Source organism: Aricia agestis, chromosome 10 (assembly GCF_905147365.1).
Source record: "Aricia agestis chromosome 10, ilAriAges1.1, whole genome shotgun sequence".
Classification (NCBI taxonomy): Eukaryota; Metazoa; Arthropoda; class Insecta; order Lepidoptera; family Lycaenidae; genus Aricia; species Aricia agestis.
The window spans coordinates 8,137,576-8,158,615 of record NC_056415.1 but is presented as its reverse complement, the minus strand read 5'-3'; the positions used below and the strand labels follow the sequence as shown (position 1 = coordinate 8,158,615).

General features: G+C 36.2%; 2 protein-coding genes across 6 annotated transcripts in view; one reads left to right on the top strand and one right to left on the bottom strand.

Moving 5' to 3' along the window:
* Positions 1-21,040, top strand: part of LOC121731183 (synapsin) — a 106,509-nt gene that overhangs the window by 34,863 nt on the left and 50,606 nt on the right. The gene's annotated exons all lie outside the window — the stretch shown is intronic.
* LOC121730864 (tissue inhibitor of metalloproteinase) overlaps positions 1-21,040 on the bottom strand; it is a 58,486-nt gene that overhangs the window by 14,653 nt on the left and 22,793 nt on the right. Inside the window, exons 1-2 of one of the 5 annotated variants that reach the window (XM_042120065.1) lie at positions 5,381-5,390; positions 5,162-5,164 (exon numbers count right to left, since the gene is read on the bottom strand). The exons of 2 other annotated variants lie outside the window; for them this stretch is intronic. The gene's annotated coding sequence lies outside the window, so the exon portion shown is untranslated. Of the gene's footprint in view, positions 1-3,522; positions 3,685-5,161; positions 5,165-5,380; positions 5,391-7,208; positions 7,215-21,040 lie in introns of those variants that run through there. 2 more of the 5 variants (XM_042120064.1, XM_042120063.1) reach the window with 2 other exon arrangements.

Sequence of the window (21,040 nt, the reverse complement as noted above, 5' to 3'; positions counted from 1 at the left end):
AAAAAAAAGCAAAACATAGGAACACAGCTCAAGCCTTTTTTTAATCTTTAATGAAAAAAGTACTTAAATCGGTTAAGTTTTGGAGAAGGAATCAGGGGACAACGAATCGTTGATTTTCTGGATTTTCTGCAGTTGTCTCTATCGCGTTCTGCGGTATAGGCTTGAGGTAAGGGAGACAGCTATAGATATTACACGTACTTTTTTTTCATTTCTCTAGCCCCTGTTGTATCCTCTTAATGATGGATCAATTTTTCCTAGCTAGGTGAAGCTTAGGTAACCGCACATTTTTAGTCACTACTTCAAACATATTTCGCCCTCGGAGAATCTATAATACATAATATTATAGCACATTATAAGATTACGGTAGGATGAGTCAGACGGATTAGGTAACGTATCTCATACATAAATTCATACATACTGTTGACACCGACGCGCGACGACACATTAATCCACTCTGCTATACATTCGTGACATTTCCATTATATTTGTTAATATTATGTCAATCAATCTTGCCAATGTTATCTAGTCATCGATAAATTGAAAGGTTGAATCATTTGAGTGGGCGGAATAATTTGTATGATGACAGGTAGCGCTTTGTAAACTGTAGTAGTTCGATCAATTACATTATTTTGTTTTAACTAAACAATGATTACTGGCAGTTAAATATTACGCGTCAGGTTGTTTATTTAAAAAAAATATACAATGTGTCCCGACACCGGTGTCCGATCCTTTAATGTCATGATCTATGGCACATTTTATCGACAAATTGGCTCTCAAATTTTTTCTCTCTCTCACGGTTGTAAAACGGCAGCCATTTTAGTTTTTCTCGGGCTTTCACACTAATCTGACCAGTACTTCTCATGTAAATATCCTATGAAGATAAAAAAGGTCTCATTTGATAGCTAAACTTGTGGACTACGCTTACACAGGCAATATGTTATAAATTTCGTGGAATTAAACATAGAAAAACCAAAGTTTAAGAAAAAAAATCCTGTATTTTTTAATAATGGCTAAGTTTTTTGTGATTTTTACAGGCGTAAAGAATTTGTCCATACACAAGTTTAAACAAGTTATTATTTTAGATGTATTATTACTTTATTTTTTACATCCTGTTTAATCGTAACAGCACGGCATGACCCTATGAGGAATTTATTTCTACTGTAGAGTTGTCAAAATTATGCATTGGCAAAAAAAACTGTCAGTATGTCCCTCAAATCTGTTAGCGTTTCTACTGTACAATTTTGTTGCCCAGTGTTTAATCATAAAAAAAATTTATCAAAAGTAGTCCTTTTATTAGTTCAATAATTATTATCAACTTGAACTTCACTTTCAGTTGTTACATAACACTTGTTATTCGTAAATATTTATTACTGTCTAGTTGATAGGTCATTCGTTTTTTGCGGAACTCAGAATTGGCTCTAATTTACAGCCAATACATACAATGGTCTCTAATAAATGTTTCAAATTATTGTAACTACTGACCATCAATCAATCAAAATACAATCGTCTGCGAAAGTGACTAGGTCTCCGTCACTTTTGAAAACGATTGTACTGTGTAATCAGTACACCGATTATATTAATTCAATGCACCATCAAAGCTGCATTGCTTTAGTAGAATCGTTTTTTATTAGAACCAGTCCGTTAGTATTCCCATACATGTCAAACAAACATTAACATTGGTTTAACATTTAATGAGAATAGTATTAAGGTTAATTAAAATATTTTTTAAATATCCAACGCGATGAAAATTGGTCAGGATTTAATTATTCATTTTAGTCCATTGAAATGTTACAATTTAAGGACCGAATATTGCATTTATTAGAGGACGCAATTTTATTTTTGGGATAATATGTGGGGGGTCAATTATAGAAGCTTAACCTCAATTTTGTGGGGTCGCCACCCTTGTCCCTCCAGTCCTCTAAAAAAAGCAAAACTCATGTAACATTTCAATAGACTATTTCTATAACATCTTATTTCTGCAAAGGTTGTGTCAATAATTGTAGGTCAATTTAAATAATGGAATCGAGGTACTGTCGTAAACAGAATATGTGCGATAAATTATTATGTGTCGAACTTTGCACATGCAACATAAAGGATACATTTCAAGAATCGTATGAAAGCGAAAGTGGACAGTTCGGTTGGAAAGTGTTACAAGAGCAATAATTTAAATCTACAACACAGTACAGTAGCCACCGACGAATATTATTACATTTATGTCGAGTTTCGACACTTTTTATTGCACCGATAATATCAAGATTTCGAGAGTATTTAGATTGTTCAATATTATTTCTACGGAGTGACTTTTGTTTTATTTTGGCAATACGTTCGAATGTTTTAAAAGCTTTCGAAAATTACTTATTCTGAGCAACCACAGTTTATTTTAATATCAGATCCTTTTAAGATAATAAACAACATTATGATTTCGCAAACATTTCAAACTTTATAGTTACGATACGTGAAAACTATGGAGTGTAGATGGAGGAGGATCTCTGTATGTAAAAAGTGTCCGCTGAAGTGCGTTAAATTAGGGTGGCGCTACAGTAGCAACAGGGTAAATTTTAAATCATTTAGCAGCTTTTATTTCAGCTATTTTAGGTTATATTTTAATATACTTCAATTTATATTTTGTCACCAACGGCTACATTCATTCCATACCCTTTGCTGCAGCTAGCGCCACTCTTGGAGGATTTTTCAACTGTTATTTACTGCGTACAGCTGGACACTTTTTCAAATATCCCCCATATAAGATAGTTCTCCTCCATCTACCCTCCATAGTGAAAACTAAGTGGCTTGACAGCAGACAGACGAAGACCAAACATTTCATAACATTGCGTACAATTTTGGATCATTTTATAAGTCAGGGGATTTATTAATTTATGAACTTATATGACACGTTTTTGAATTATACTAATATTAGTAGGTACTTACTTAACTATTTATCGAATACTACAACCTGGCGTAATGAAAATAAATAGTTGATATTATGCCTTATATCGAAGTAAAGTTCATAATATTGATTTGTCACGTTACTGATATTATCATTGACTATATAAATTACGTACTTCTATTTATCTTTCCAAAATCTATGATTACTACGCATTACCTGTCGCATTTATCATTGGATATTTTAACTGGACAGTATACAATATTAAAAGTAAACTATAACCCGACTACAAAATATGCTTTTATTATAAATCTATTGTATTAAATCCGGATCGTAGTATAGGCGCTAAGGTACACCAAAAATATGTACCTACAGCCCGACCAAAAACAAATGTGATCAAGATTTAAAGACGTCACTTTGGCGTGTTTTGTTACAATACAACCAATGTTCACAGATATTATCCAGAAAAATGTCTACCTAGCGTTAGTACATAGACTGCGAAAATCATCACTCTTATTTTCACTTCGTAGCCGGGTAAAATATGTGCGAATATTGACATTCTCAATGTAAACAACGGTGTATAAATTGTGCAGTGCTGTTTAGTAAAGCATTAAGCACTTGGTATTTGGCCAACTCACGTTGTTTTGGTTTGATGTTTCCCGTACGACGTATTTGCTGTGGTTACGTAACCCACTCCTATAAGTGTACTGTCAAATTGTTCCACCACTAAGACTAACCACTAGTATCCTGTACTGTCAAACTATTCAAACCACTATAGTCTGTCAAACTATTCAAACACAAAAACTAACCACTTTATTATACTGCACTATTAAATATTCGGCTACTAAAACCAACCACTTATCACGACTGTAGTCTTCTATACTATAAAAAGATACACAACAGCTTGTATATAGCGCGGATGAGTAAATAAGTCATCAGCGGGAGAGTTGAGGCTTATATACATAGAGGCAAAAACTAATTTCATGATTCATAGTCGAATCCGCAGCCATCGACCTCAGGACTCGATGATGAATGTCAACACGTACTGTATTTATAAAATTTACGTAACTCCTCAACTTGGAAAATAGTTTTTTTTTAATATTATGCTGTAAATATGTGAAGTAACGCTGGTTTTTCTCGCCGGGCTAGAATCCGAACTTAGATAGTTAAAACATTAAAAATAAAGTGTTTATCTTTACGGTTTTTTTTGCATTTTATTGTTTATAGTCCTCTCTGGGTCGACTCCTGCCGAATATAGGAGGGCCCAGTCAAGCCTGTCGGCAGCTGTACTCCGGGGTGTGCCGGAGTATGGCACTGTACGGTGCCCCAGTATGGGTGGATGCTCTCACCGTGCGTAATAGGGCCCTGCTGCACAAAATGCAGCGGGTCATTGCGGTGAGAGTCATCAGGGGCTACCGTCTCTTGGGCGGCAGCAACTGCTCTGGCGGGGGAACCGCTATGGGAGCTCACGGCGAGGGTGCTCGCTGAGTTGAACCTCCTCATCACTCAGGGGAGGTCGAATGGCGAAGCCCCTTCGTGGGAAGAGCTCAGGCGGTTCCGGAGACTCGGAGAGCAGTGGCTGCTGAGGAGGTGGGCTGAGGATCTGGCGCAGACCCGGTAAGGTAAACGTACCGCTGAGGCACTGCGTCCAGTTCTTGCGGCGTGGATGCGCCGCAAGAAGAAACCCCTCACCTTCCGCCTTACGCAGGTACTCACCGGGCACGGATGCTTCGGTGAGTACCTGTGTAAGGTCGCCAGGAGAGAGCCAACGCCAGCCTGCCATGAATGCGGCGCTGTGGAGGACACGGCCCAGCATACCCTTGAGGTGTGCGATCGTTGGGCCGTGCAGCGCCACGATCTCGTGGCAGTGCTAGGAGGGGACCTCTCGCTCCCGAGCATGGTGCGCTGCATGCTCGAGAGCGATGAGGCCTGGCAGGCGGCGGTCTCTTTCTGCGAAATTGTTATGTCGCAGAAAGAGGCCGCGGAGCGGGACAGAGAGGACGATCCCATCTCTCTGCCGCTCCGCCGGCGTAGGACGGGAGTGCGGAGGCGACGCTATGCGAACCTCCTAAGTCTCGTCTAACGGGGCTCCGGGAGAGGATGGGAACCTCCCCGGCTTAGCCAGTCCCGGGGCCGAGGGGAACGCTTCAGTTTGCCGAAGTGTTCCCTAACTTTAGTGGAAGTCCGGTCCCTTCTGAGGTAGACCGGCCGGTCGTGGAGGGAGTCCTGTGTTTGTTAGATCCGGGACATCCCTACAAAAGAGACAAAACTGGAGACCTACTTCGAAACGGATCGGATCCGACCGAAAGCAGACCGAAGTTTAGAAATGAATTTACTCCGAAGTTACATTCCCTGTCATCCCTGTCATCTATCCTAGTCACGTGCAAACTTCGAGAGCACGTGACAAACTCCAATCGTCCCGAGCCTTTCTTTTGAACTTTATTTTCGAACGAAAGTATTTCGGAGTAACAAACTGCCCGAAAATCCAAATCGTACATTGAAATTTTCACTTCATAGTAGGCCTCCTGTTGTTACGAGATTATCCGCCATTAACGAGACAGCTTTGCCAAAATCGTGAGCCGAAAATTAATGATGTTCTTGATCCGATACTGAATAATTTTGTTGCTTTAAATAATCTCACGCATTAAGCAAAATCAAAAGACGTTTATTTATAAATTTATACGCGTCGCAAATATAATTGTTTACATGCATCAAATAATGTTATATTTTATTTACCGACCATATTTTTTTAAGAAACAAGAATTAAACATTAAGGGTGGGTTGCACCAGTCACCAGAGGGGTTGTAATAGTTAAGGTTAAGGTTATCGTCAAATATGGCGTCCATTATGGACTTTTACTAGGGATTTGACAGTTCATTTGACATTTTGCTATGGTTAAAGTTAAAGTTATAGTTAAAGTAAGTTGGTGCAACCCACTCTAAATAAAGTTTTATTATGGAAGTTTACCCAGTTATCAATATTCTCATATGTTTATTAAGGTAGAATTATCTTCGTCAGGATTAAAACGTCAGAAAGCTCAGGAAAATTAATATTTTCCTGAGCTTCCTGACGTTTTAACGAATACTTAGCTCGATTTAATTTTGATTTTAACAACACTCCCAGTTTTGTTAATGTCCAGTAAATATTATTTTAGATTTTCGCATACATATTTCGGAGCAGTTTATTTCAGGGTTTCGCACATTATCGCAAGGTTTTATTCCACAAACATTATTATTCATCGCATGAGAGGCATTTTATGCATCTAATTGGATTAATGTTCTATTAATATTTATGAGGTATCCCTGAGTCACGGCTCAGGCGTTTGCTTTCAGATTTCTTTGCGGAAAGTGCACTATGGTTCATAGTTCCTAATATGTAGGTCATAGAGGCGATAGTCCTCCCGTTATGGAGGCAGGCGAAAGCAGCGGGCTAGCCGTTTTGCTGAGCCACAGCCAAGGTTAACTTTCGCAGCCTTTCCAATGCGCTCCCTTCATGATATGAAATATTAGATATAGATAATACAGACAAGGTAGTTAAGTCCATTATAAAATTAGGGTAGGAATTATGTATTTAACACAATAGAAGCAACGTAAATGAAAACATTGTATCTCTTCGTAGGGCTGCTGTAAGAGATTTCTTTTAGAAATAAGCAGTTCCTTTGTGTCGTCTTTCCATGTTAATTGTATGTTTATGTTTTTCTTGTGTACAATAAAGAGTTAAATAAAAAAATAAAATAAATAAATTATTATATTCTGGTCGTTTGGGGATGAGGCCACCTTTGTGTGATTTCATGCCCAATTAAAGACTTTTTTATTTGTCTCTTAAAATTACTATATTTACTGTAGAAACTGCTAATAGCATTAATTTGTCAGTAGTTAAATCCACGTTGAAAGCATTGTTACGACCGTCGTTACATATTTTATTTTTATACCGCGCCGCTGTTTACATCCGCGTATCAAATGTTTACCGGTTGTATGTGTCTTCTTAATGCGATTGTCAAACAAAATGCCAACAAAATAAATAATCCACATTTTTCAATGTTAATGTGTGATACAAATGTAAATAATCCGAATTATTTTTGTAACCCGCTTTCTTGTATAAATAAATATCCTGAAAATGACTATGAGACATGTTTAAAACATTTTAGTTGACATTATTTCTGAAGTCAATATTATAGTCGATGACTATTTTTTCCTTCGACAAAAATTTCCTTAAACACACAAAAATATATTTCAGTATCTCGAAAACTGCGATTCGTACGTCATTCCATATTTATTTTTGTTCGTCACAATGTCGTGCACTTGTTGAAGATGTGATCATTAACTTGAAGATATTTAGAATGAGCATAATAATGTCACGAATTAAGAGCTTTTTTGCGATAATATTTAAATTAAGGCACGCTTTCAGAATTTAATTAAGTACTTACTGCAAAATCTGTGTTGACATGGTGAAGACTTTCATAAAAATTATGTTATATACTTACCATAATATTAGGAAAGAGTCGTAGGATTTTTTAAAATTCAACAAGTTATAAATCTTCCTAATAAAATATAAAAATAAATCTTAAGTTTGTTAGTCTCGCTAAAACTCGGTAACGGATGAGGTGATTTGACTAATTTTAGTCTGGAAATATTCGTGGAAGGGAAGGTTTACCTATACTAGGGGAGAAGTGATGCGAAGCTTACAGTGTCATCTAGCTAAAAATAATCGGTCTTACTACAAAAGATTTAAACACCCGTTGAACAGTTGATTAGAGAAAAATTCTGTACAAAATGGTCTCAAAACAACTCTTCAACAGATGGCAAGACCGAATATATTTTGCATCTTATAATTTTCACTTTCAACTTTAAGTAACCGTTACATTTCTATTACATATCTGGAACAAACGTTATACATATTCCATAACTTAACAATAACATGATATATTAATATTATAGACATGACATAAACTGATACAAAATTGTTAACAGCGTAACTGCGTCATGTTCGGTCGTAGTGATTTGCGTCAGTTAATTAACTACGAGTAACATCGACATTTTGCCTCGCGTCAATAATAATTATATAATATTATGTTCTGATAAATTTAATGTTGAATTAGTTATAGAATTCTAAATATAAATTATAAACCTTTAATTAGGAAAATTGATTGTCCATTTCAATTTGGAATTGCCTTTAAAATCATGAAATATTCAGATATTTAGATATGGTGAAGGAATATAATATAAACTCATTGATGTTGAATAAGCGGAAATGTTCGAATAAGAAATTGAAAAGTGTAATAATTATAATAGCTCACGCAAAAATATCCAAAAATTATATTTTTATTTTCATTGAAAAGGAAATTCATAAGGCAAGCATTTATCTGATGTTGTCGCCAAAGAAAATAATAATATCGTTGAAATGAATAATTAAAAATAATAATCATGAAATCAAATGTAGTCGACTGTTTTTTGACGACGCATACTCTCAGCCGTGTGTCGTGATACTGCAATATTTTGCTACATAAAGCTATCTAAGTGGGCCCCTAGACGATCAATTTTATTGTGCAATATCATTGAACAATATTATTGAACAATTTATTTATATTAACCCGATCGGTCAATAATATTGCACAATACTTGATATTGCACCATAAATTGATCGTCTAGGGGCGCGTTTTTTTTTTTTTTTTTTTTAACGGGCTTTGGCCCACCACTCATTCCCACCACTGTATCTCCTGTGTCGCCAGGATTGACAGCGGTATCCAACCACGAAAACCCTTTGATATGATCTCAGGGAGCCCGAGGGACATGCTAAAGCTGTCTTGGGACCCGCAACGAAATTAATCAGAAGAAAATAGGAGGAGTAGGAAGAATTCCAGATTCCCTCCCCATATAAAGCGGGAGACAGCACAAGGTTGCAGTGACCGAAAGTCAAAGAACTGGAAGGGGGGAGCACCACGGGAATAAACGTTAATAATAATAGTGACTACTACGCTAGAGCTAAGTTAATTTATTGTGTTAGACTGTTGCCAGTAGTAATTGTGACAAAAACGCTTGAAGGCACGGAAGTTCCTAGCGCTGTCCACGAGATCACCGTAGTATGCGACACCAGATGTACAGAGTAGATCTGGTTTCCTACTCCTAGGGGCGCGCTTAAATCAATAAAAAATGTTATATTATGCAGTCTATATAACAATACTCCCCACACCGGTTTCGGTTACGGTGGCCGGTTTAATTGAAACCAGACCAGTTACGCAGAAGTAATTTTATAGTGCCCAAGTGTGTGCGCAGTACACAAGAGCACTCTCTATTCCTTTTACTCTCATAACCCAGTGGGACGGACGACCGACACGACTGGCGAGAGATCAGGCTTTTTACATGCCCATCCGATGCATGGATCATCTTACTTGTCAGACAATCGGGTGATCAACCTGCATTGTCCTAACCAAACTTGGAAAAAACATGTTTCCAATGTGGGAATTGAACCCACGACCTCCGAGTCAAGAGCCGCGCCCTTTACCACTCGACCACGGAGGCGTCTTTCATATGACTCGAAGCTGTTATAAGTAGTAGATCTGTCGCTTTTGATCTGTCGGTATGCAATCATCGTACTGTATGTTCGGTGAAACGACCCTTATCGGCACACAGCGTCACTCCGCCATTTCTGAATGGCATGATTCATCTCCATATATTTTTAGTATGCCGTATTCATGTAATTTACTACGGAATTCTCACGCCCACTTCTTTTACTAATATGGCGGTTTGTGTATTGTTTACGATCGTATTTTATCTCCCGAACACAAACAATTTTTAATATGATTAATTTATGGTGTTTTTTCTTTATGTTCGCGCCTAAATTACGCCCCGCTTCCAATTTCCTTCGCGTAATTGTTTGAATTATAGCCTTATTTCACCAAAATTAAAAATCAGATAACTTTAAATCTCTGGTGTTCGTGTGAAAATGTAAGATTTTTGTTGCCCTTCTGGCCTTCCTAGTCAAAAAGCGTTCGCTAGTTTCGATAACGATATTAGATGTTAAAAACGTATGGGATTTATCATATTATATCAGTACACATTGAAAGCGCCATGACACTTAGCGATGCGTTAAAAGTTTAACTTATATCAAATCCCATACATTTTTGACTTCCAACTTCGCTATCGAAACTAGCGAATGCATTTTGACTAAGAACTCTGTTTTATTTTCGTCTGGCAACCTTTAACACAGGTGGGATAGCAAATAAACAAACATGTGTCTCATTGTGGCCGGCTATCGTAGCATCAGGGGGTTTTTACCATGTATTATTCATGCGTCTGCGCTGTTCCTGCATTGTCTACGTGCAATTATAAAGTACGGTGAAGCCTTTAGGCAGATCGCTGTATAATGATCTGAGTCACCTAGGGCCAGATTCTCATGCTTCGAATATAAAACGCCTCTGTGGTCCAGTGGTAAAGAACGTAGTTAGACATAAGCCTATGTCCTAAACTTGAAAAGAATATTTCTAGTTTCTACAATGCGATTATCGAACACAGCATCTCCGAGTCAAGAACTACGTTCTAATTGCCAGGCTAATCACATGAGTGTCTGACAAGATGATCCATGCCTGCGCCTAATCTTTCGCCGTCATCCGTCTGACTGACTTACAGGAGTAAAGGAAGTTAATAGTGCTCTCGTGTACGACCCAGACTCTTGAAACTATAGGATGTCTGGGTAACTGGCCTGATTAAAAAAAATTACAAGACCCAATCCGATGTGGAAGGCATTACACCTCTAATGTCGCATCTATCCCAGGCTTAGTTCAGGTCTCACTCGTGCTTTCATGCTGTCTCCTGTTAAGACAGTGAAATATCGAAACGACTTTCGATGTCTGAGAATCCGGCCCCTGGCTCTGCTCGAATAATCAAGGCCCACTTGTGCACTGACGCTGATTTATCTGGCTGCTATCAATTTTGATCGATGTCTCTGAAAATTATTGGCTACTTAAATTTACGCGTCGGTTACTATAATAAGGCACGTCTTAATGGCATAGCCATTAAGCTATCTGATACGTAGTTTTGTCAGGTTTTGTAGTGTATTTTGTGCTGAATGCATTTAGTGATTTTATCAGTGGATTTTCTCTTAATATTTATTGCACTATAGGTAGTAAGTGAATTTTTGTACGAACGGTGTATTTATTAAGACTAAACATTACCCGCAACTTCGTTACGTCCAAATTCGTTTATCTTGTGAAAAACACGGTACATTATTTCGGGTTTAAAGTATTCTATAGTTTCTTTCCCGGGACTCAAAGTATATGCATACCAATTTTAAAGAAATCTATTCAGCAGTTTAAGCGCGATGAAAGAACAGTCAGATACACATTCACATTCATAATATTAGTTTAGAAATATCTACATAATAATAATTTATTATCTAGTTTTAACTCATTTCAAATATGAAATTGAATTATTATATCATGCCCCGTAGAACAAAATCGATACCGGGTATAAATCTCAGGAACCGAATGCTCTGAAGTCGAGCTGTTTGTAATATTTGTAGTATCTAAATCTGATTGTCAATATGACATATCGTGATCAGGGAAGGAATAAAGATTAATGCTCGGCTTGGTCCTTTATATGCATTATAGTATTTCAATGGCGCATAAGCTTGCACCAGTGACAAATACCGAAGATTGTACGAGTAGGCAGTAAATGATGATTCCTATAAATGGTTGCGTTAGTGGGTGATAGTATTATAATACCATATATTTGAGTTCCTCTAATTACCCTGATTACTTTTTAAGATTAACTAATCTATTAACTTATGGCCTGTTTCACCACTTCCTGATAAGGTGCCGGATAGGCTATCCACAACTTATTTGATAGATGTTCCATTCTCTATCTATATTCCACCACTCGGTGGATAGCCTATTCGGCACTTATCAGGAAGTTGTGAAATAGGCCCTAAACATCGTTAAATGATAAATTTTAGTTTATTGAACAAATATTTAGGAACAAGAAAAGTGCATATACAATCCATAAGTGTTTCAAATACATAGTACATATTAAAGAAATCGTGGCGTTAATAAATTGAACAGAAGCTTAATGGTCGTTTGGCGTTTCTAACGTTTAGATGTAATCTGTAGGTGATGTAAAGCCGTATGAACGAACGGCTTCCAACGAGGTTCCATCAATCAATGATAAGTGAATTAGAATTACATTTCGCACATGAGATCATCTACGGTTATTTTTCACTGCAGGAACGTCACTCGATCACTCTATCGCCATTAGCCAATACTGCAATACATTTTTTTTTGCGATGATGAATGACGTCTGCACAAAATTATTTATGTCTAGATTAATTAATATGATCAAACATAGTTTAATTTCACTAGAAGCGGGTATTTTATCAGGGTAAAAAATACTACTTTCTCGTGGCTCAAACTATAAAACCATAACAATCATCGACATCAGTTCAGCGATTAAAGCAAGATTGAGGTAGGACGCAGACAAAGATAAACTAATATATTTTAAATGCACGTATATTATTCGTATGGATGATGTAGATTATTCTTATGATTTCGAGTTGCTCTTTCTGCCTTGAAATTCATCATTATATAAGATATATGACTAATAAGTTTATATCATTCGCTTTCCATATTTTCGGTTTATGCGTAGATTTATGCATACAATAGCTCGTCATGTTCTCGGCGATCGTAAATCAGTCGTTGGACAGACCAAAAGCGCTGTCCGCATAATAAACCTTTATTGGCCATTTATAACGCAAATGTTAGATAATAACATCTCCGAGTGGCGCCATAATCACACGATCTGGTCTTCCAAATGCTTCCAATTATAAGAGATATACCGTTTTATTAGTCAAAATAAACATAAATGTTGAATGAAAATAAGCAATAAAATAGCCATAAAAATGTTTCATTGAATTAATTACATTGTAATAAATCACGAATACATATTAGATTTTTGCTACAATGTTTCGTAGAGGCTCTACAAAAAACATTTAATTTTATTGCTTTATTTACCAATGGAACTACTAAGGATTGTGCTAGCAAACAAGATCTAAAGTAGATAGGATTTAACAGGCACTTGAATTTTTGTAGCTTGTGAAATTTGGTTTATATCCCTCAAGTCATTATTAATTAGTTTTAATAATTTGTGTATTTTTTATTAAGTATCTATCTTTTATGTTGTTATGTAAACCTAACTCTGTTCGTTCACTTATATTAAATTTCTGCGTTTCAACCTTAGATATTATGTTTCGTTCGTGTAGCCAATAAACCAACTGCAACGAACTTAATTCAAGTGATAAAATCTTGACGTCTTGACAATATGGCCACCCAGACAAGTGTTTGAGAAAAGTCATCGACTTGTCACAGAAATGTAGTTCAATTATATTCGTGAAAGGGCTCGGACCATACTGAGGCGCATAATGTCGCTAAAAGTTCGTTTTATCGATACTTCTGAGAAAACGATTTAGATAAACGTGTTGAAATTCCATCGCCGATACTGTAATTGATTATCATAATATTAATACGCGAACGAAAAACTTTGTAACCCTTTTTACGAAAAATGGGGAAACGTAGGTGCATGAAATTTTGCACAGTTATAGTTTATATGGTGAAGGAGTGCATCGAACTAATATTTTTTGAAATTATGCTTTTATCATACATTTTTTTAACAAATAAAACATTACACACACTACAACACACACACATGAGAAATGCCAGATTTTTGGGTGACAAGCCTATACATACGAATTATACTCTTTTTATTTATGGTTGCAGTCTGTTGACAACAAGTTGACAAATTGAAAATGGATTATAGTTTTTTTATTGAATCTTAGATACTATTAGACAATGCTTACACGGCCAGTCTGAGATCAGGTAAGTCCCAGAGACAAGAGTTGAAAAAAAAATTATAAAGTCAATGTTTTTTACAAAATATAGGTAGGTAGTAAGTAGTCCTAATGTCGTTGAAATTAAGATCGAATTTCGACCATTGGGCGACCATTGGGCGGCTAGTTATTATAAAAGCAACGTAGCATTGATGCTAAAAAGCAAATAAATAGTGATTCAGGATACCAAATCCATCGTATGCCTAATTCCTGTGCTTACGTAACGTCTAAAATTAAGACGGTACTGCGCCAACATAAACTAAATTTACGACGGGCGAAGTCTTTAAAACGAAGTTTAGGTTGTGAAAGAATGAGTACATAAACCAGGTGCGGACCTTCGCTTCTGGCGCGAAGGCAGACCTCACACCTGTTGGTAACGTCCAATTCCGAGACGTATGGCCCTTTGTTCGGGCCGCGAGGTGCTTACGTTTTTATTGAAGGCCTGACTTAATGCGACTGCAGGCCGCTACCTGCATTATGGCCTGTTTACGGCCTGACATGGCGGTCGCCAGATAATTGTACTTTATGCTTTTGTACATCATTATTATAAATACCAATCCAATAAAACTTGTCATTCGATGTTTATTACTCGCTTGATACTTTTGCTTTTATACTTCGTGTAAATTATTTTAATACATGCGAGTCGCTTACTTTAAGACTATTTTTATTGATGTGAATAAGTAATTAAGATGTCTACAATTATTGTAGGCTAAAGAAGATGTTATTTAGTAACGTTTATAAACTAACGAGTTTAAAATGGAGATTCTACTAACGATAGAACCACAGAATATATAATAATTAGTAATAGAACTAAAAACAATAATTGTAATAGCGGTATTAGTAATAATTGACTCCTATCAATATATTATGTTGTTTGTATCAAAACTTTCGATAAATAGCACACGAAATAGACTTAATCTGGGGAAATCTAGTCGTGAATCTCGACAAACAACATAAAGTACTACAACGATTGCGATTCGTGGAATAACATTAGAGGTATTGTGTTCGCTTTCCATGTTTTCCCCAGCTACATCGAACGATTGTTTTTCGACTCTCGAGAAAACATATTTATACATTAGCATGTTTTCACTAATTTGCAACGCTTCTGTGTGAAAAACGTACTGCATTTACACGTACGGTCGTTAACAAACGTACAACGGCGTCCTATTACGAATAACTAGCTTTCCATACGTTTCAGTATGGTAAGCAGCTTATTTATTTAAGGGCACCCATAGTACTCGTAACACATTCGTAGTAGGCCCTTATGTTTATGGTAAACATTCGACACATATTTCACGTCTCGTACGAATTCAAACACACGTTCCGTAATTTTAGCGGTGCTAAAAGTTTATAAAATCTATGTCAAATTGAATAGAATGGTATATGTGGACAGCGAAGTAAACAAAAAATATGAACAAATCGTGTCGCAAAATTGGCGTAAACAATTTGTTACTTTAGTTACATGTATTTTTAAATTTCCTAACAGCAGTAGCTATCCTGTGGGGTAAACTATATATCTTTGGACGCTTCACACCACGTCAGTCTGGCCCCATGGTAAGCACCTGAAGGACTTGTGTTACGGGTACTAGACAACGGAAATATATTTAATACTTTTGTACTATACATATATTTCAGATTTTTATTATATGATATACATATTCAATACATATCCAATATCCATGACCCAGGAACTTTGAAAACTTTTTGTTCCGTCGGCGGTATTCGAACCCTCGACCCCCGGCTTGAGCTACCAATAGCCCACCAACTGAGCCACAGAGGTCGTCAAACTATAGTCTATAATATACTTAAAAATAAATTCTACACAAGCGTGTGTTGTACGTTTCAATTTCAAAACGTTATTAAGACCGTAAACATTGCGCTATCTTCAGTTTACAAACTAGTTCGTTTGATCTACAAACAAATTTAGAATTATGTGATTCTAATTGTGTTACTCTAGGTCGAGTAATGAAGTCGACCTCGACCGAATTCGCTAAACAGACACCTCCGTGCATCGGGAATGTTGGATAGTGATTGGAGTCAACGAGAGGACTCATAAATTCCTGTACGACACCCGCAATTATTACGCCGCTTATGCAAGCCGACTGAATTCGTTTAACGATGCATTCGGAGAAACTGTGCCGGACATTTAACCTATCACTCTCACTTCAATTCTGAAGACTAACTCTCTTATAAAATCCACACAGTACAGCAACAACTGTTCGTTCTAATATGACGTATAGGAATACTTGTGCGCTTTTCAAGCGTACCAAATCAAACGCTGTAGTAAAATACTGAAAAAGGACACCTTATAGTATAATAATGTAATAGTTTCCTTGTAAGAACAGCATTCCGTAACTGTACCAGTCCTTTCATAAATATAATTTCATATTTCCATGCCTTTCCTATGAATGATTTCAGTGAAATATTAAGTAAGAAATCTGCACGAAGGGAATGAAAAAAGCTTTCACATTGCATTTTTGCAAGAGCTTTGTGAGCTAAAGGTATTAATGCAATGAATCGTCTTGGGACCAGGTGCTAGTGCCGACAGAGTTTATAGTGCTGACATTTGTAATGACATATTTGGCCTAGGTTCCGAAATATAGCCCAGTATCCAATGGTCAAGACGTCATATTATGTCTGAAGCCATATTGTATTCTGTTGTGCCACTCGTGAGACAAATGTGACGTAATTACATCCCAAAAGTCATATATTATCAATATAATCAATGTATGGCGTCTACAGACGTCATAAGCGTTTGCCAGTACACTGGGTTAAATTTCGAAACCTACCCCCGGATATATATTTACACCTCGTGTCATATAACAGTAATTAATCACTATGATTCTCGACTGCTCCTACCATAAATCTCTGTGTTCATCGTTCGGTATTCGAGACGAAATCTCAATGGACGCGTGTGATTCATGTTGAAAATTATTACACGGTTCATTTGTTCCGCAGATTGATCAAACGTTCTATGAACGTAAAACAGTTCGGGGAATGTAATCGCAAGTTTATGTGATTCATTTCTTCTACTGCAATTGCTTTTTGTTGTGCGATAAAAACTTCAACTCAAGATTTTGAGTTGAAGTTTTTATCACACTTTTTACTTTAGACGTTAGAAAAAATATAACTGTCGCGAACTTGTGACATCATCTTAGCTGTTGAGTAAAAGGGTAAAACTATTGTTGAGATGATAATGGTCTTAATACTAAAATAAGAACGTAAAAGTCGGTAAAAATAAAAGTAAGGCTTATTGTAAGTAATGACTTTTATAAAGTACATCTGTACATGCACTCAGTATTAATTGTGTTCGGAGAGACAGGTTTGATTATTCCGACGGACAGATATCGCTTTTGTCCTTGAGTCACGAAACCTTAAAAAATGAGTTTAAAATTCTTTGGAGAGCCGGTCTAGACGAACGATTCCTTTTTTATTAAATGGGTTTTCCTGTTTCTTCCATTGTTGATTTTTAAATAAAAGGAACAAAGTGTCATGGACACTATTGAAGGCATTTCAGTGGGAGCGAACCTTTATTTTTTGCAGGTATTCATAATCGCAAATTCATAAAAGGTCAACGATAATCGATAATTGGGTCCATTGTTGATATTTAAAAGTTACCTTACATTTAGAATACCGATAATTTGCATATGCAAACAAGATGACAGCTGAAGACTAGGCACATTAGTGTGACAGGTCCGGACGGGCCTGTCAAAGATATCGATGAATTCGTGCCATTTTATCTGTAAATAACCATTGACGTAACTAACTCGAGAGTATTGTTCACTAATCGAATGAAACCTTTCATTAGAGCTGTGACTTCATCGACTGCACCTAGACTGACGATTGATGATTCGATGCTGTTTCAATTTGTGGGGCCATTGAAAACTTAACAAGTTTAAAGCATTACCCCAGTTCCCACGTAATTCGATTTTAGTGTAAATTGTTGTCGTGCTAACGCGATTAGGCTTTGCCCATGCCTTCCCTTAATTATTTATGGACGTCTCTATGTACTGACTTTTTATACCAACCCTTAACTGCAAGCCACAATCATACCGTACAGAAAATACATAAATTTATTTACGATTTCAGAATTTAATGTGAATCTCGTCTAGAAAAGCCCTATAAAAATGTTGTAAAAGTCGGATTTATTGAAAACCGATAAGTCCGCTAAATACACTGTATCTATCGCTCAAATTGATTTGTGGAGTTACGATTCGTTGACCGAATTTAATTAAAACCGTTTTCAATCTCAGATGAAATCGCTTTATAAGAGAAAATTAATTTTACCTACCATTTAAGTATTATTGGTTTCACGTGATTGATTTTGAAATATTGCAAATACGTTATTACAATTATTTTTTTGAAGTGGATTTAGGTAGATTTTAAAATTACTACTGAATAAAACATACACAGAACAATCTAAAAAAGGCACAGTAAAACTCCAATGAAGTTTATTTAAAACATAAATTGTATAGATTATCCCATCGAAGACAATAATGTGGAGTAGGTAGCCGCAGTGCATGTGGAAGTCAAAATGTTAAGACATTAACGGGTTTCGAAATGCGGCATAAAATTTTATCGATTTATCAATAAATTTTATTGACATCTTTAAAACGTTTTTATCATATTGGATATTTTTAACGCCAACACCATTGAAATTTACATACTTGCATGTGGCGATTCACATCATCATAGGTTTTTTTTTTTATTTCTATGGCATAATTCATATTTTTATTTTATCGATTACCCAGCTCTAAAAGAGAGATAGAGAAACATTTCCGCTAAACTTAAAAAGCTAACAATAAATAATACAAATGGCTGCCGATTGTGACATAGCGAAGTAGATCACATCCGTATGCCTTACGAGTAATCTGTACCGATTTATCAACGACCCGTATGAGGTAAGATAGATCTCGTATGACCAATTTCTAAACTTTCAGTTGTAAAACAAAACTGCTACTTATAAGTCGCGGTATCGACATCGCTTCTATCTTTGTCTGCGACAAAAAAGGCTCGTCCTTTCTAAAGGGTAACCTTCTGAATCCGATCTTAATCCGGTAAGGATGAATTTAAGGCTGACGTGAATACAATAAAGCGCACGTTGCCCGCTGCATACTTGTGTTATCGCATCTAGATTAAAAACAAGGTCACTGGGAGCTGAAGAATTTCAAGCTGCGCTGCAATTGCATATTGTTGTGGCTGATCAACCGTAGCCACATATCACATGTAACCTTGAAACTGCGTATGATTTATATATCTCTAGGAATAGATATTGAGACGATATAGTCAACGCGTACAATGTAAATTGTGCACGTTGAGATGCAATCTCTTTAGCATTTTTAACTTAAAACTAAACAGTGTCACTTCTATTTGTAACTACTTAAACTGTATGCTTTTTCAGAATAAAAGTAGCCTTATAATCCCCGAGTGCGATGCTATGCCAACATTGATTCAAATGCGTTCAGTAGTTTTTGCCTGAAGAAGAATCAAACACATTTACTTTCTATTAGTGTAATTAGTATGGATATAGAGCATCTCGCTTTAAATTCTTAGAGCCCTATAATTTTATTCCTCATCGATAACCATTATATTGGTAAACTGAGTTCCGGTTGGACTGGACAGTGGGTGTTGTGTTGGTGGTTTGTAAACAATCATATCACCACAATATAGGCCAAGTTGCATGCTAATTATAACCACTCCGTCACAAACGCTTAATGAAATTACATTCATTGTTGATATTTTCCCTGTGAGTCACGTTCAAAGGAATACTGTGTATGTCATAACAATAATTATAAATATCCTTAACTTTCATTAGTAACAAATCTATATAGATAAAAAATAATTTTGTTTGTATCGCACAAATCTTTATAGATAAAAAATAAATTTAAATTTTGTTTGTATCGCTAACACTCGAAGAATGAGGATGGCTGAACCGATTTGACTAATTAATATTAGCCTTGAAATTTTTGTGGAAGTCCAAGGAAGACTTATGTTAGGAGAAAAGTATCTAGTATACCTACGTGAAATGGCTATACAGGTTTTCATGAAATGTTGTGTACTACATTTATTTCTCAGACCCGAAATAACTTTTATGGCAAAACGTTCGCCGAATCAGCTATAGTATTATGTATTGTAAAATCGACATTCCTTTCTCATTCTATTTACAATGGATAAGTTTACAATAGGAATTGACAATATACCTTTGTACCTTTCTAATGAGCACTCGATAAACAATAGAAATTGTTATGTGCAAACGTTGGACACCAATTTCTTGATCTTGGTTACTTTAAGATTAAAGTAAATTAAGCAAGATTAAAGTGTAGATACATTCACACAAATTTTATAAACGGAAAAGTGTGTCTTCACACATAAGCTTCGATTTTAATAATGATTACAATAATACGTATGAGATTTTGAGTCCCGAGAAAGGTTGTAAGATTGTTTTTATATCGGTAAAAAAATAAAATTTTGGCGCCACAAAAGTTGGGACAGTAAGAAGGGGTAATCTTAATTTAGACTCGTAAATCATAATAACGAAATTGCAACGGGAATTTTGGCACGGGTGTTTTATAAATGGTTTGTAATCCCATATGATTTAATTTAGTTCGGTTAGTGTGTCACATACCGAACAAATCCGGTCGGCCGATGGTTCATTAATAACAACCAGTAGTGCTAGCACGGCGACCAGCGGAAATGCGAAAGTATGGACAAACTGTGGAAATAAACCTAAGGTGCCGTTCCGATCTTTTTTCGTTCCGAAAAATTCAATTAAAATGCCACTTTATGACAGACTATAGTCACAAACTGTGGAGATAAACTTAAGGTGCCGTTCCGATCTTTTTTGGTTCCGAATAATTCAATTAAAAAGCCACTTTATGACAGACTATAGTTCTAAAAATTCAAATAATATCCTACATTATGACATATACTATAGTGTGTCATAAAGTGGCATTTTAATTGAATTTTTCGGAACGAAAAAAGATCGGAACGGCACCTTAAGTTTATTTCCACAGTTTGTCCATACTTTCGCATTTCCGCTGGTCGCCGTGCTAGCACTACAGGAACATAGCAGGGTTTTAGAATTAGACACCGATTAGTTCTGTCAACGGTTTAACTTTAAACCATTTAAACTAATTATGTAGAGTTATGTAGAGCTCTACTCAGCTTTTGATCAAATTACATCGGTTATTTTCGACAGAAGAGATATAAATTGTTTAGCTGTTTAATACAAAAGTTTAAAAAGTCCTTTAGTATAAAATAGCTGATATGTTTCTTCAAGCAGGC